The sequence below is a fragment of the Berghia stephanieae genome, chromosome 14 (genome assembly GCF_034508935.2).
Source record: "Berghia stephanieae isolate SIO BIC M18660-M18661 chromosome 14, UCSD_Bste_1.3, whole genome shotgun sequence".
Classification (NCBI taxonomy): domain Eukaryota; kingdom Metazoa; phylum Mollusca; class Gastropoda; order Nudibranchia; family Aeolidiidae; genus Berghia; species Berghia stephanieae.
Window position 1 is genome coordinate 21,138,473 of NC_088373.1, and position 13,254 is coordinate 21,151,726.

Consider the following 13,254-nt stretch of genomic DNA (forward strand, 5'->3'; position numbering starts at 1 on the left):
TCTTAGCCAAGCGCATACGATCTATAGAAACACAACAAGTCTACAGCGACTACAGTGAACAATGTCATTGACTTTTCAGCCCACCCGATGAAGTGTGTCAATCCACAAGACTATAATGTGTCGCCACCTTAAACCAGTTACCTGCCGTCACCTGAAATTTTTTTTTAAATGGCTAGAAAAGTCATTCTTCAATAACAAAGACCTGAGTGACGTCAATTGGATTCAGTAGTCTGATGTCACGCAGCCCGGCAACGGCGGCCATCTTGGTTCTAAACAAATAAAATCATTACTTTTTATTCTTCATGCTGGCTAGAACTTTTCATATGCCTTTTGATCAGAATGTGTAAAAGTCGAAACATGATCAAATTTATGTGTTTTTTTTTTTTTTCTCTGGATACGTTTTTATGCTCGCCGGAGAAATATTTCATACGGGCGTCCGCCATTGTTCCGATAGTTTAGAGCCAGTGTTACTAAGTTACCATGCGCCATTAGGAAGGAAGTGACGTTACGACTATTGAATCCTATTTCGAACTATCTATAGATAGTATGCGCTTGGCTAAGAAGCTAAAAACAATGCCATCCGGAAGTATAACGGACCAACACACAAAACTGTGTGTAACCTTGAACGTTTATAGTCGGGTTAATACAATTTAGTGAGAACTACTCATAAACGCGGATGCCAAAAAACAATAACAAATACCGAAGTGACGTCATCTTCGATCTGTCTATAGATAGTTCGAAGATGACGTCACTCAGGACATTGTTATTGTCTTTGCCATCTGCGTTTGTGAGTTGTTCTCACCAAACTGTATTAACCAGACTATAAAAGTTCATGGTTACACAGAGTTTGTGTGTTGGTCCGTTATACTTCCGGATGGCAATGTTGTGAACTCCTTGGCCAAGCGCAATCTATCTATATAAACCTCAATTTTTGGTGCTTTTTAAAAAATAAATAATAAAATTGAGCTTTATATAGCGCAATATCCACTAAATGTGCTCAGAGCGCTTTACAAGGGGTCCCTGGTCAACAGCAACATTTAACATGTAGGACGGGACATGACACCTGTTAGGCAATATTACAATTTTTCGGACAAAGACACCGCCAGGTACTCATTTTACACCTGACTACGGTGATAGAATGTGAGTAAAGAGCCTTTTCCAAGGACTCAACTATGCGCCGAGCGCGAGGCTCGAACCCAGGACCTTCCGATCCGAAAGCGAGTGTTATACCACTGGACCACATAGCCATTTGATAACAATTTTTCTGACCAAAATTTTTCTTAACGGTTTTTTTCCGGAGTGCCGCCTGGCATTTTTGTACCGTGTTAAATTCTGCTTAGTCATGTGAAGAAAGAACCATGACGAAGTCAAATAGAATCATGGATTTTCATACCCCCCCCCCCCCCCCCCCCCCCCCCCCCCCTTGTCTCTCTCTCTCTCTCTCTCTCTATTTCTATCTATCTATCTATCTCTCTCTCTATCTCTTCCTCTCTCTCTCTCCCTCTCTCTCTCTCTATCTATCTCTCTCCCTCTTCTATCTCTCACTCTCTATCTATCTCTCTTCCTCTCTCTCTCTCTCTCTCTCTCTCTCTTTCTCTCCCTCTCTCTCTCCCTCTCTCTCTCACTCTCTCTCTATCTATCTCCCTCTCTATCTCTTCCTCTCTCTCTCTCACTCTCTCTCTCTATCTATCTCTCTCCCTCTTCTATCTCTCTCACTCTCTATATATCTATCTCCTCCTCTCTCTATCTCTTCCTCTCTCTCTCTCACTCTCTATATATCTCCCCCCCCCCCTCTCTCTCTATCTCTTCCTCTCTCTCTCTCTCTCTCTCTCTCTTTCTCTCCCTCTCTCTCACTCTCTCTCTATCTCTCTCCCTCTTCTATCTCTCTCACTCTCTCTATCTATCTCTCCCTCTTTCTCTCTCCCTCTCTCTCCCTCTTTCTCTCCCTCTCTCTCTCTCCCTCTCTCTCTCTCTCTATCTATCTATCTATCTCTCTCCCCTCTCTCTTTCTCTCTCTCTATCTCTCCCTCTCTCTCCCTCCCTCTCTCTATCTATCTATCTCTCTCCCTCTCTCTCTCCCCCTCCCTCTCTCTCTCTATCTATCTATCTCTCTCTATCTCTCTTCCGCTCTCTCTATCTCTCTTCCGCTCTCTCACTCTATATCTCTCTCCCTCTGTCTCTCTCTCTATCTACCTCTCTCACTCTGTCTCTATCTCTCTCACTCACCCTCTCTATCTTTCTCTCTCTCTCTCTCCCCTCTCTCTCTCTCTCTATCTCCCTCTATCTCTCTCTTTCTCTCTCTCCCCTCTCTCTCTCTCTCTCTCTCCCTCTTTCTCTCTCTCTCTCCCTCCCCCCCCCCCCCCAACCAACTCCTCCCTTGGGCCATTGATAATTCTTGCATCAATACTACAAAGATGTCAGCATCAATAAGATTTACCAGTAGGTCTAGATAGATAACATGAGTGAAGAATATCAAAATCGTTATCGTAATCATCGCCTTGAATTTTATCTTATAATTATAAGATAATGCGAGATAAGTACGCAATTACACATACGCGCTCGCGCACACACGCACACACACACACACACACACACACGCCGATTCCACGAGAAAGAATAAGAAAGAAAGAAAGAAAGAGAGAGAGAGAGGGGGGGGGGGGTGGAGAGAGAGAGAGAGAGAGAGAGAGAGAGAGAGAGAGAGAGAGCGATATATATATATAGATAGGTAGATAGATAGACACGGAGAGAAACAGAGAAGAAGAAGAAGAAGAAGAAGAAGAAGAAGAAGAAGAAGAAGAAGAAGAAGAAGAAGAAGAAGAAGAAGAAGAAGAAGAAGAAGAAGAAGAAGAAGAACAAGAAGAAGAAGAAGAAGAAGAAGAAGAAGAAGAAGAAGAAGAAGAAGAAGAAGAAGAAGAAGAAGAAGAAGAAGAAGAAGAAGAAGAAGAAGAAGAACGAGGAGGAGGAGGAGGAGGAGTAGAAGAAGAAGAAGAAGAAGAAGAAAGAAGAAGAAGAAGAAGAAGAAGAAGAAGAAGAAGAAGAAGAAGAAGAAGAAGAAGAAGAAGAAGAAGAAAGAAGAGGAGGAGGGGGGAGGAGGAGGAACAAATCACCAGGTCCAGATGATGTTACTAATGACATGTTGAAACACCTAGGAACCCTCACAAAGAGGAAAATGAAACAACTGTTCAATGCAAGTTGGAAACAGGGTAAACTTCCACTCAAATGGAAACAGGCAACCATGATACCAATTAAGAAGGATGGCAAGCCAAAAAATAAAACCGAAAGCTACCGGCCAATAAGTTTGACAAGCTGCTTGGGTAAACTGATGGAGAGAATTGTTAATCGCCGTCTCCAATGGTATTTAGAAAGCAATAAGTTGATATCAGATGAACAGGCTGGTTTCAGACAATTACGCTGCACAGAGGACCAGATAACATACATCTCGCAGCTGATCGAAAATGGTTACCAAGAAAAAAAACACACAGTCACAGTTTGGGTGGATATGGAAAAGGCATTTGACAAAGTCTGGACAAAAGGACTACTTCTCAAACTTAAGAAAGCCAACGTTTCACACAACATGTTTGCATGGATTAAAGATTACCTCACAAATCGAAAAGCAAGAGTCCAATCTCAAAACTCTAAAAGCAAGCTAACGAACATGACAAATGGAGTACCACAAGGCGGGGTTCTCTCACCAACCCTCTTTGTCGTTTTTATCAATGACATCTGCGAAACCAAATGCAGAGGAGTAAAAGCAGCCATGTATGCAGATGACCTTGCACTGATATGCACTGAAAGAAATATTGGTACTGCAAAGGCCAGGATACAGATGACTCTTGATGCTTTGAGCAAATGGACAAAAGACTGGGGTATGAGAGTAAATGCTGATAAAACCACATACACAACATTCAGCTTATCAACCAAAAAGCAATCTATGCGATTAACTTTAGATGGAAAGATTCTGAGAGAAGACCTTATGCCTAAGTATCTAGGAGTGAAATTTGACCCTCGACTCACTTGGAAACATCAAATAGATGAAAGTCAACAGAAAGGGTACAAGAGAATGCAGCTTCTCCGAAAACTTGCTGGAACGCAATGGGGAGCAAACTCAAACGTCCTGAAGAAGACATATCTTGGATATGTAAGACCTGCAATAGACTATGCCATATCGGCATGGGGAACGTGCTCACAGGCTCAATTTCAAAAGGTTGAAAAAATCCAAAACCAATGCCTACGCGTGATCACTGGAGCAATGAAAACAACACCAATTCACAAGATGGAAACCCACACAGGAATAAAACCTCTCAAAGAACAACGAAATTTAAAAATAGTGACACAATTCTCAAAGATAAAATTCATGGAATCCCAACCACTGCATCCAAGTACAATGGAAAAGAAAGAGAATCGACTCAAAAGGGAAAACTTCATCGCCTTGGGACAAAAACTAGAGAGCGAATATAAAGTGACACCAAAGGAAGATATTGCCCAAATCAATGTCCCAAATCTCAAACCACCACCGTGGAAAAAGAAACAAAAATCCATAACCATCAACAAGAAAAACATTCGAAGCAATAATGACAATGCTCAAACCCTAAAGATGATCGATAAAAAATACCCAATGACCAACTGGATAAGAGTTTATACAGATGGCTCAGTTTCCGGCCCCCTCATGAATGGAGGTGCTGGTGCACTCATACACTGGACAGATAAAACAGAAACAAAAATATCTGTATCAGTGGGTTCAATGTGCACAAGTACTAAAACTGAAGAAAAAGCCATCCTCAATGCAACAAAAGAAACTATCCAGAGATCACAGAATATACGGGAAAAATGTGGTTTACTTGACAGACTCTGATGATGCTCTCCGGTCTATTGAAAATTACCAGGACTCTGAAGCCGCACACACTGTGGAGGCCCTTGAGGGCTTATCTGATAAAACAGGAAAAATTGTGCTGCAGTGGATTCCAAGTCATGTAGGTATATATGGAAATGAAATTGCCGATCAACTGGCCAAAGAAGGAGCCCAGAAGGAACAACCGAAGTCGTCAATCACTTACCATCAGCAAAAGAAAATAATAAAGCTAAAAATAGACAAAGAAAGGAATGACACACACCTAGAACACAACAAGCAGGATCCAATCCATGCCATTCAGCGAAGTAGCCAAGTCACTCTATTCCGCCTCCGAACAGGACACAATAGACTAAGAGGACATATGTTTACAAAGCTAGGTATTGGAACAACCCTTATTGCCCATGTGGAACCGACCATGAAACCACTTTACATGTGCTTATGGATTGCCCATTATACAACGTGCAACGTTCGAACCACTGGGTCACCCCTACAACACTCAACACAAAGCTCTATGGTGAGGCTGAGGACCTAAAGCGGACCACAGACTTCATAGCAGATATTGGACTGCAGCCATAGATGTCCATCAGAGGAACGAAGAAGAAGAAGAAGAAGACACATACGCGCGCGCGCACACACGCACGCACACACACACACACACACACACACACACACGCCGATTCCAAGAGAAAGAATAAGAAAGAAAGAAAGAAAGAGAGAGATAGAGGGGGGGGGGGTGGAGAGAGAGAGAGAGAGAGAGAGAGAGAGAGAGAGAGAGAGAGAGAGCGATATAGATATATAGATAGGTAGATAGATAGACACGGAGAGAAACAGAGAAGAAGAAGAAGAAGAAGAAGAAGAAGAAGAAGAAGAAGAAGAAGAAGAAGAAGAAGAAGAAGAAGAAGAAGAAGAGAAGAAGAAGAAGAGGGAAGAAGAAGAAGAAGAAGAAGAAGAAGAAGAAGAAGAAGAAGAAGAAGAAGAAGAAGAAGAAGAAGAAGAAGAAGAAGAAGAAGAAGAAGAAGAAGAAGAAGGAAGAGGAGGAGGAGGAGGAGAGAGAAGAAGAAGAAGAAGAAGAAGAAGAAGAAGAAGAAGAAGAAGAAGAAGAAGAAGAAGAAGAAGAAGAAGAAGAAGAAGAAGAAGAAGAAGAAGGGGACGGAGAAGGAGGAGGAGGAGGAAGAGGAGAAGAAGAAGAAGAAGAAGAAGAAGAAGAAGAAGAAGAAGAAGAAGAAGAAGAAGAAGAAGAAGAAGAAGAAGAAGAAGAAGAAGAAAGAAGAGGAGGAGGGGGGGAGGAGGAGGAGGAGAAGAAGAAGAAGAAGAAGAAGAAGAAGAAGAAGAAGAAGAAGAAGAAGAAGAAGAAGAAGAAGAAGAACAACAACAACAACAACAACAACAACATTAGAATAACAATTACAACCGCATCAAAAACGACAAAAAATATACAAAAATAAAAAAAGTCTTGAGAGTTGATATCTATACCCTAAATAAACAATATGTAATGTAATCATTTATCAAACGATCTCCCTGTTTCATACATACAAACAAACAAACACCTCCTGCAGACAGAAATTCAATCCACTGAAGTTATCCACACAAACACATCCGATCCGAATCATAAACAAACACACATGCCTTCTGGTAACACGACAAACCCACCGGACCACTCTGATCCACTGATCGCATATCAAAGAATAGACACACACACACACACATATCCCAAGATCTCTGCCTTCACCGGCCGCCGGCCACCCAATCTGTATGGCCTAGATATGATAAAATGTCACCTTTCTCCCCTAGACGGTATCATGTTAGAGTTACCCAGTTATCAAAAAAAAATAAATAAATACTTTGAAGAAAAGTGATCACAAATCTAATTTTATTAAATTTTGACATTAAAAAAACAACAAAAACGTGTTTATTGCCGTTAACGAAATATTCAACATTAACCAAACTTTCATATTTTGACTGGAAAATAGTTAATTTTATCTTCAATACCTCCTCGACTTACAACCGTTTTGAAGTGGTCGGTAACGAATTGTCACACTTTTCGTCACTCGTCACCAGAAACTTCGATGGCTCGAGGTCTTATTTTGGTAAAGTTTGTCACCTCAAAAGCTGCGAGTCACTGTGCGTGTCTCACTTCACTTGACACCACAGAAATATTGCCGGATTAATTTTTAAATAAATCGCCAAATTTTTAATTTTTATTTTTAAAGATAAGAAATGCAAAATGGTTTGAAACAATGTCCAGTGTTTCAAAGAATCAAGTTCCGTGCTAGAATACACATAAACGTGGAATTTAAATCTTGTTTTGCTATCATTATGCAGGTATAAAAATGTCAACTTGTTTTGATAGTTTTGAGGTGAAAAAATTATTAATTTTAGTGCCACTGTTGTGCATTTGTCTTTCTAGTAGTTAAAATTAAGTTGGGTTTTTTGTTTGTTTTGTTGTTTGGTTGATAAATAAATAATAAAATAATGACAAAGTGCCAAACTCAATTTTTCCATGCCAATGGCTTCAACCCACAGATACGATTATAGAATTATTATATACGCCAGTCTGGTATTTCTGCAGTCAGCCTCAATCCACCGTCATTCACCCTTCACTTCGCCAATGGCACTTTACTTACTTCAACTTACGCCATAATTCCCGGTCTATGATTTCAGTTATTTTTGTCAACCCTCCTGCTTTTATAAGGGAGAGTGTCCACAGGTTTTGGATTAAGAAAAGTCGAAGGACGGACCATGTTTTTATTATCAGTCAGCAGATCTGGTAGCCGACGGCAATGGGAGAGATCTATAGATGGAATGAAGTTGACGTCACTCGAGTCTTTGTTATTGTTTTTTGCCATCCGCGCTTATGAGTAATTCTCACTATACCTGCCTCTAGATATGCGCTTGGCCTAGAACCTCACAACATTGTCATCCGGAAGTATAACGGACCAACCACACAAAAATATGTGGACTTTTATAGTCTGGATAATACAGTTAGGTGAGAATTACTCACAAACGTGGATGGCAATAATCAATAACAAAGACCCGAGTGACGTCAACTACGTTCTATCTATAAAACGTTCATGGTTGCACACAGTTTTGTGTATTGGTCCGTTGTACTTCCGGGTGGCAATGCTGTGAGCTTCTTAGCCAAGTGCATACTATCTATAGGCAGGTTAATACAACCTAGTCATCGATCACATGATTTGTTGCAGTACAACGATTGGACATTTCTAAATAAATGTAAATGTCAATGTCAATGAGCGTTGTAAACATACCCATGAGTCATGCTGAGCAAAATGACCAATTGTGATGTTGGATATTTATCAAACTGTGAACACTTTTCACTATGTGGGTCATTTTTTAGTACACTTTGCAATGTGACCAATGACTTCGAGCACATGGAGAGGTAATATAGATCATCCCCAGTCCAGTTTAAATCGATCGATATTTAAAGGACGAGTTTTCTGGTCAAATTTTAAATGCATGTCTCTCCAGAGTATGGCTGTTAACTGGTAGAGAAAAAATCAGGGACATAATCAGTAGCATGGTGAAAATTTTGGTTTTGTGTTGTTTTTGTTTTTTTGGTCTTTGTTTTTTGTTTTGTTTTTGTTTTGCATTTCTTGAAAGCTCAATGTCTCCTGAGTATTTGAATCTTTATTTGAAGCAAATCGGGTGATTTTTCATGGTTATGGTCATATCCATGGGCTAGGGTGTGAAATCCTAATTTTGAGATAATCACTTCCAAAGTTGACAAGAATTGATATTAAGTATAATAATTACCCTCATAAAAAAAAATAAAAAAATTAAATATTTAGGAGTAAAATTCAATTAAAATATTTCATCAATATGTAGAAAAATGTTTGATTTCATGATTTTTGATGAGAACTCATTTTCCATAAAAATTGACCTCTTGACTAAAATTGTCAATTTCTTAGTTCAAAGCTTTTCACCATGCGACTGATTATCTCAAGGACGCCCAGAAAATAGGCCTGATTAAATATTTTTCTAATGAAATGGACAATATTTTGCGTTGGTTTGAGACATGACGTAACTTTGTATAGATAGAATGAAGTTGACGTCACTCGGGTATTTGTTATTGTTTTTGTTTTTTTGCCATCCGCGCTTATGCGTAATTCTTACTAGTCTGTATTAACCAGACTATAAACGTTCAAGGTTACACGTAGTTTTGTGTGTTGGTCCGTTATACTTCCGGATGGCAATGTTGTGAGCTTTTGAGCCAAGTGCATACTATCTATATCGATTTCTCGCCATTACATTTACAAAACATTTCTATTTTTTGTGTGTGTATGCGACTATGTGGTCTAGTGGTATGACACTCGCTTTCGGATCGGAAGGTCCTGGGTTCGAGCCTCGCTCGACGTTTGGTTGAGTTGAGTCCTTGGAAAAGGCTCTTTACTCACACTATTCCCTCACCGTACTCAGGGTTTTTTAAAAAAAATGAGTACCTGGCCGTTAACAGCGTTGTCTCTGTCGGACAAAATTGTAATGCCTCGTTCTACATGTTACGTATAGCTGTTGGTCAGGGAAAGCGCTTTGGTTTTTTGGGGGATTTTTTTTTTTATTGTTGTTAAGGGTTTTATGGCGCTTGCAACACAATAAGGTCATATCAGCGCCAGTAAAAAGGAAGAAAATGGGACAGTAAAAAGTTCTATAATTACAATTAAAGTAAGCACCCAAGAAAAGGTAAGACAAAAGGGAATTGGTTCAAATAGGGAACAGATGTAGATTCCAAGGAGCACATTTGGTGGATATTGCGCTATATAAAAGCTGAAGGTTTTTTGGTTTTTTTTTTTTTTGTTTTTTTTTTTTTTTACATTCTTTCAATCACACTATATAAACGTTTAAGGGTCGTATTATTATGTACCTACTAAGTTGGTGCGACTGATCAAGTAGGCAAAAGAGGTAAATATTTCGATTTAAACGCATGTTATCCATAGTGATATTTGTGTATTTTACAATATCATCCGTGGACACATGCACTTAGAGTCAACAAATATTGACACAGATTATATATAATAATAATAATAATATTAATAATAATAATAATAATAATAATAATAATAATAATAATAATAATAATAATAATAATAATAATAATATTACAACTATGACACAGCAGCAGTGTTTGCGAGGTCTAACTGGCGACGCTGAAAGTTTATAAGATCATGCCTGACAATACCATCTATGGACATACGCACTTAAAGTATTGACATAGATTATACGTAATATTATTATAACTATGACACAGCAGGAATCGGAGAATCAAATTTAAATCGACAATCCATTGCCAGTTATGGCCATGGAACCTTTTTTGGAAGTTCTTGCAAAACGATTACATTTATTTATACCCTTATATTGCATTGATTCATTGGTCTTTATCTGATATCTGTCTATCTCTCCGTCATGCATGGCCACCCAAATAAATATCGACTTTTTACTCAAAAGAAATGACTTGTGCTTTATATATATATATATATATATATATATATATATATATATATATATATATATATATATATATATATATATATATATATATATATATATATATATATAATGTGACTCTACGTACCAAAACGGTATTATGCCGGGTTAGGTTCGGATGCCAAACTGTCACTTTTTAGATAGTATGCGCTTGGTTAAGAAGCTCAAAATATTGCCATCCGGAAGTATAACGGACCAACACACAAAACTGTGTGTAACCATGATCGTTTATAGTCAGGTTAATACAGTTAAGTAAGAATTACTCATAAACGCGGATGGCAAAAAAAAAAAAAACAATAACAAAAACCTGCGTGACGTCATCTTTGAACTATCTATAGTCTGGGTAATACAGTTTAGTGAGAATTACTCATAAACATGGATGGCAAAAAGCAAAACAAAAACCGGAGTGACGTCAACTTCATACTATATATAGTCCCAAAAGTATAATAATTGGGCTTAGTTCATATGTCTTATTAAGAACAGAGTCAGAGGATATAGATAGTATGCAGATGACGTCACTCAGGCCTTTGGTATTGTTTTTGCCATCCGCGTTTGTGAGTTGTTCTCACTAAACTGTATTAACCAGACTATAAAAGTTCATGGTTACACAGAGTTTGTGTGTTGGTCCGTTATACTTCCGGATGGCAATGTTGTGAACTCCTTGGCCAAGCGCATTCTATCTATAGCTGCTTAACCCTCTCCTTACCACCTATTGGAAAATTGTCACATTTGTTACCATCCAATCATCACATTTTCTCATCCAGAATTCATGTCTTTTCGATATTGCTGTAGATAGTTCGAAGATGACGTCACTCAGGTCTTTGCTATTGTTTTTTGCCATCCGCGTTTATGAATAATTCCCACTAAACTGTATTAACCCGAATATAAACGTTCATGGTTACACACAGTTTTGTGTGTTGGTCCGTTATACTTCCGGATGGCAAGCGCATACTATCTATAAAAACTTGACATTCTGTAATAGAGCTCTTATTGTCGAACAATATTATGTATAGATAGTTTGAAGATGACGTCACTCAGGTCTTTGTTATTGTTTTTTTTGCCATCGGCGGTAATGAGTAATGCTCACTAAACTGTATTAACCCGAATATAAACGTTCATGGTTACACACAGTTTTGTGTGTTGGTCCGTGCTACTTCCGGATGGCAATGTTGTGAACCTTTTAGCCAAGCGCATACTATCTATAAAAACTTGACATTCTGTAATAGAGTTCATATATGACCCTTCGTCTCTAAACGGTATTATGTCGGGATGACTTGGCGCAAAATATTGAATTTATTGACAAAAACATGAAACTTGGGGGTTTGTTTCGATTTGTTATGTTACAGAATGAAGACAATTTCTCACAATGCAAAAGCTAAAAAAAGTGGCATTTACTATCAATTTAATTCTAAAGTCACTTTTCGGGGTCCAGTTTATTCCAACATAATACCGTTTCGAGACGAAGGGTCACATATTGTCGAACAATATTATGTATAGAACTTGCTTGTTGCTTTTCTGTTTGAGTAAGAAATGTCTGTTTTTGTGTTGGGTGGGTGTGAAATTTTGGGAAAAATTTTGAAAATGGCTGGTAAGGAGAGAGTTAATGGGGCAAAAACTAAAGTACCTACCTATGTCATTTCGGGTCATTTGGGGGTCCCGATAGCTCAGTTGGTAGAGCACTCGCTTCACACACAAAGGGACGAGATCGATCCCGGGTTCAGTCGAGATTTTGTGGTATGACATTCGCTGTCGGACCGGAAGGTCCTGGGTTCGAGCCTCGCTCGGTGCATAGTTGAGTCCTTGGAAAAGGCTCTTTACTCACATTCTCTCACCGTACTCAGGTGTAAAATGAGTACCTGGCCGTTAACAGCGTTGTCTCTGTCCGAAAAAAAAATAATACAGGCGTCATGTCATGTCTTGTGTTAAATGTTATATGTTGCTGTTGGACAGGGACCCCTTGTAAAGCGCTGTGAGCACGTTTAGTGGATATAGCGCTACATAAAACTTCAAGAAAGCTCAATACTACTACGAAAAAAATCGTAAAATGACATTTTTGCTCCAAATTCAGAACTTCGTGAGCAACTCTTAGTCCTTGAAATGTTTTGAAAATAAAGGTAGATGTAAATGGTGCTGATCGAAGCTCGAAGAAATAAATAACAAGGTGAAATTGGATGTAAGCTTCAATCTTATTACGAAACCAGATAGAACGGACGTTTTGGGTTTCCCCTTTATCAACAAACAGGATGAATGAAACACTACAGATGAATGAGATGATGTAGTAGTGGTGGCGTTGTTAAGACTTTTGGAATGGCATCTCGTTGTTCTAAGGGTACATTTTTAATCTATAAATAGTGTGCAGATGACGTCACTCAGGCCTTTGTTATTGTTTTTGCCATCCGCGTTTGTGAGTTGTTCTCACTAAACTGTATTTACCAGACTATGAAAGTTCATGGTTACACAAAGTGTGTGTGTTGGTCCGTTCTACTTCCGGATGGCAATGTTGTGAACTCCTGGGCCAAGCGCATTCTATCTATAAAGTTAAATATATAGATAGTATGCGCTTAACTAAGGAGATCACAACATTACCATCCGGAGGTATTACGGACCAATACACAAAACTATGTGTGACTTTAAACGTTTATAGTCTGGTTAATACAGTTTAGTGAGAATTACTCATAAACGCGGATGGCAAAATAAACAAGAACAAAGACCAGGGTGACGTCAACTTCATTCTATCTATAGATAAGGATGGCTCGCTACAGTTGAAGCGTAGCTTTTGTTTATTCCAAACTTGGCTTAGTCAGAGACGAATGCCTGCTGTTTTGTGGTTCGCCTGAAGATGATAGCTTATCAGCTTCCAAGGAAACAAAATATAACTAAAAAATACGATTATCTAGATCATATTACAG

The 13,254-nt window shown here is 38.8% G+C and overlaps 1 protein-coding gene across 4 annotated transcripts in view; it reads right to left on the reverse strand.

Annotated features, from left to right (window-relative positions):
- Positions 1 to 6,536, reverse strand: part of LOC144959764 (multidrug resistance-associated protein 1-like) — an 80,473-nt gene extending 73,937 nt beyond the window's left edge. Inside the window, exon 1 of one of the 4 annotated variants that reach the window (XM_078892495.1) lies at positions 6,397 to 6,536. The gene's annotated coding sequence lies outside the window, so the exon portion shown is untranslated. Of the gene's footprint in view, positions 1 to 6,382 lie in introns of all 4 variants that reach the window. The other 3 variants (XM_078892493.1, XM_078892496.1, XM_078892494.1) reach the window with 3 other exon arrangements.
- Between the last annotated feature and the right edge of the window lie 6,718 nt (positions 6,537 to 13,254).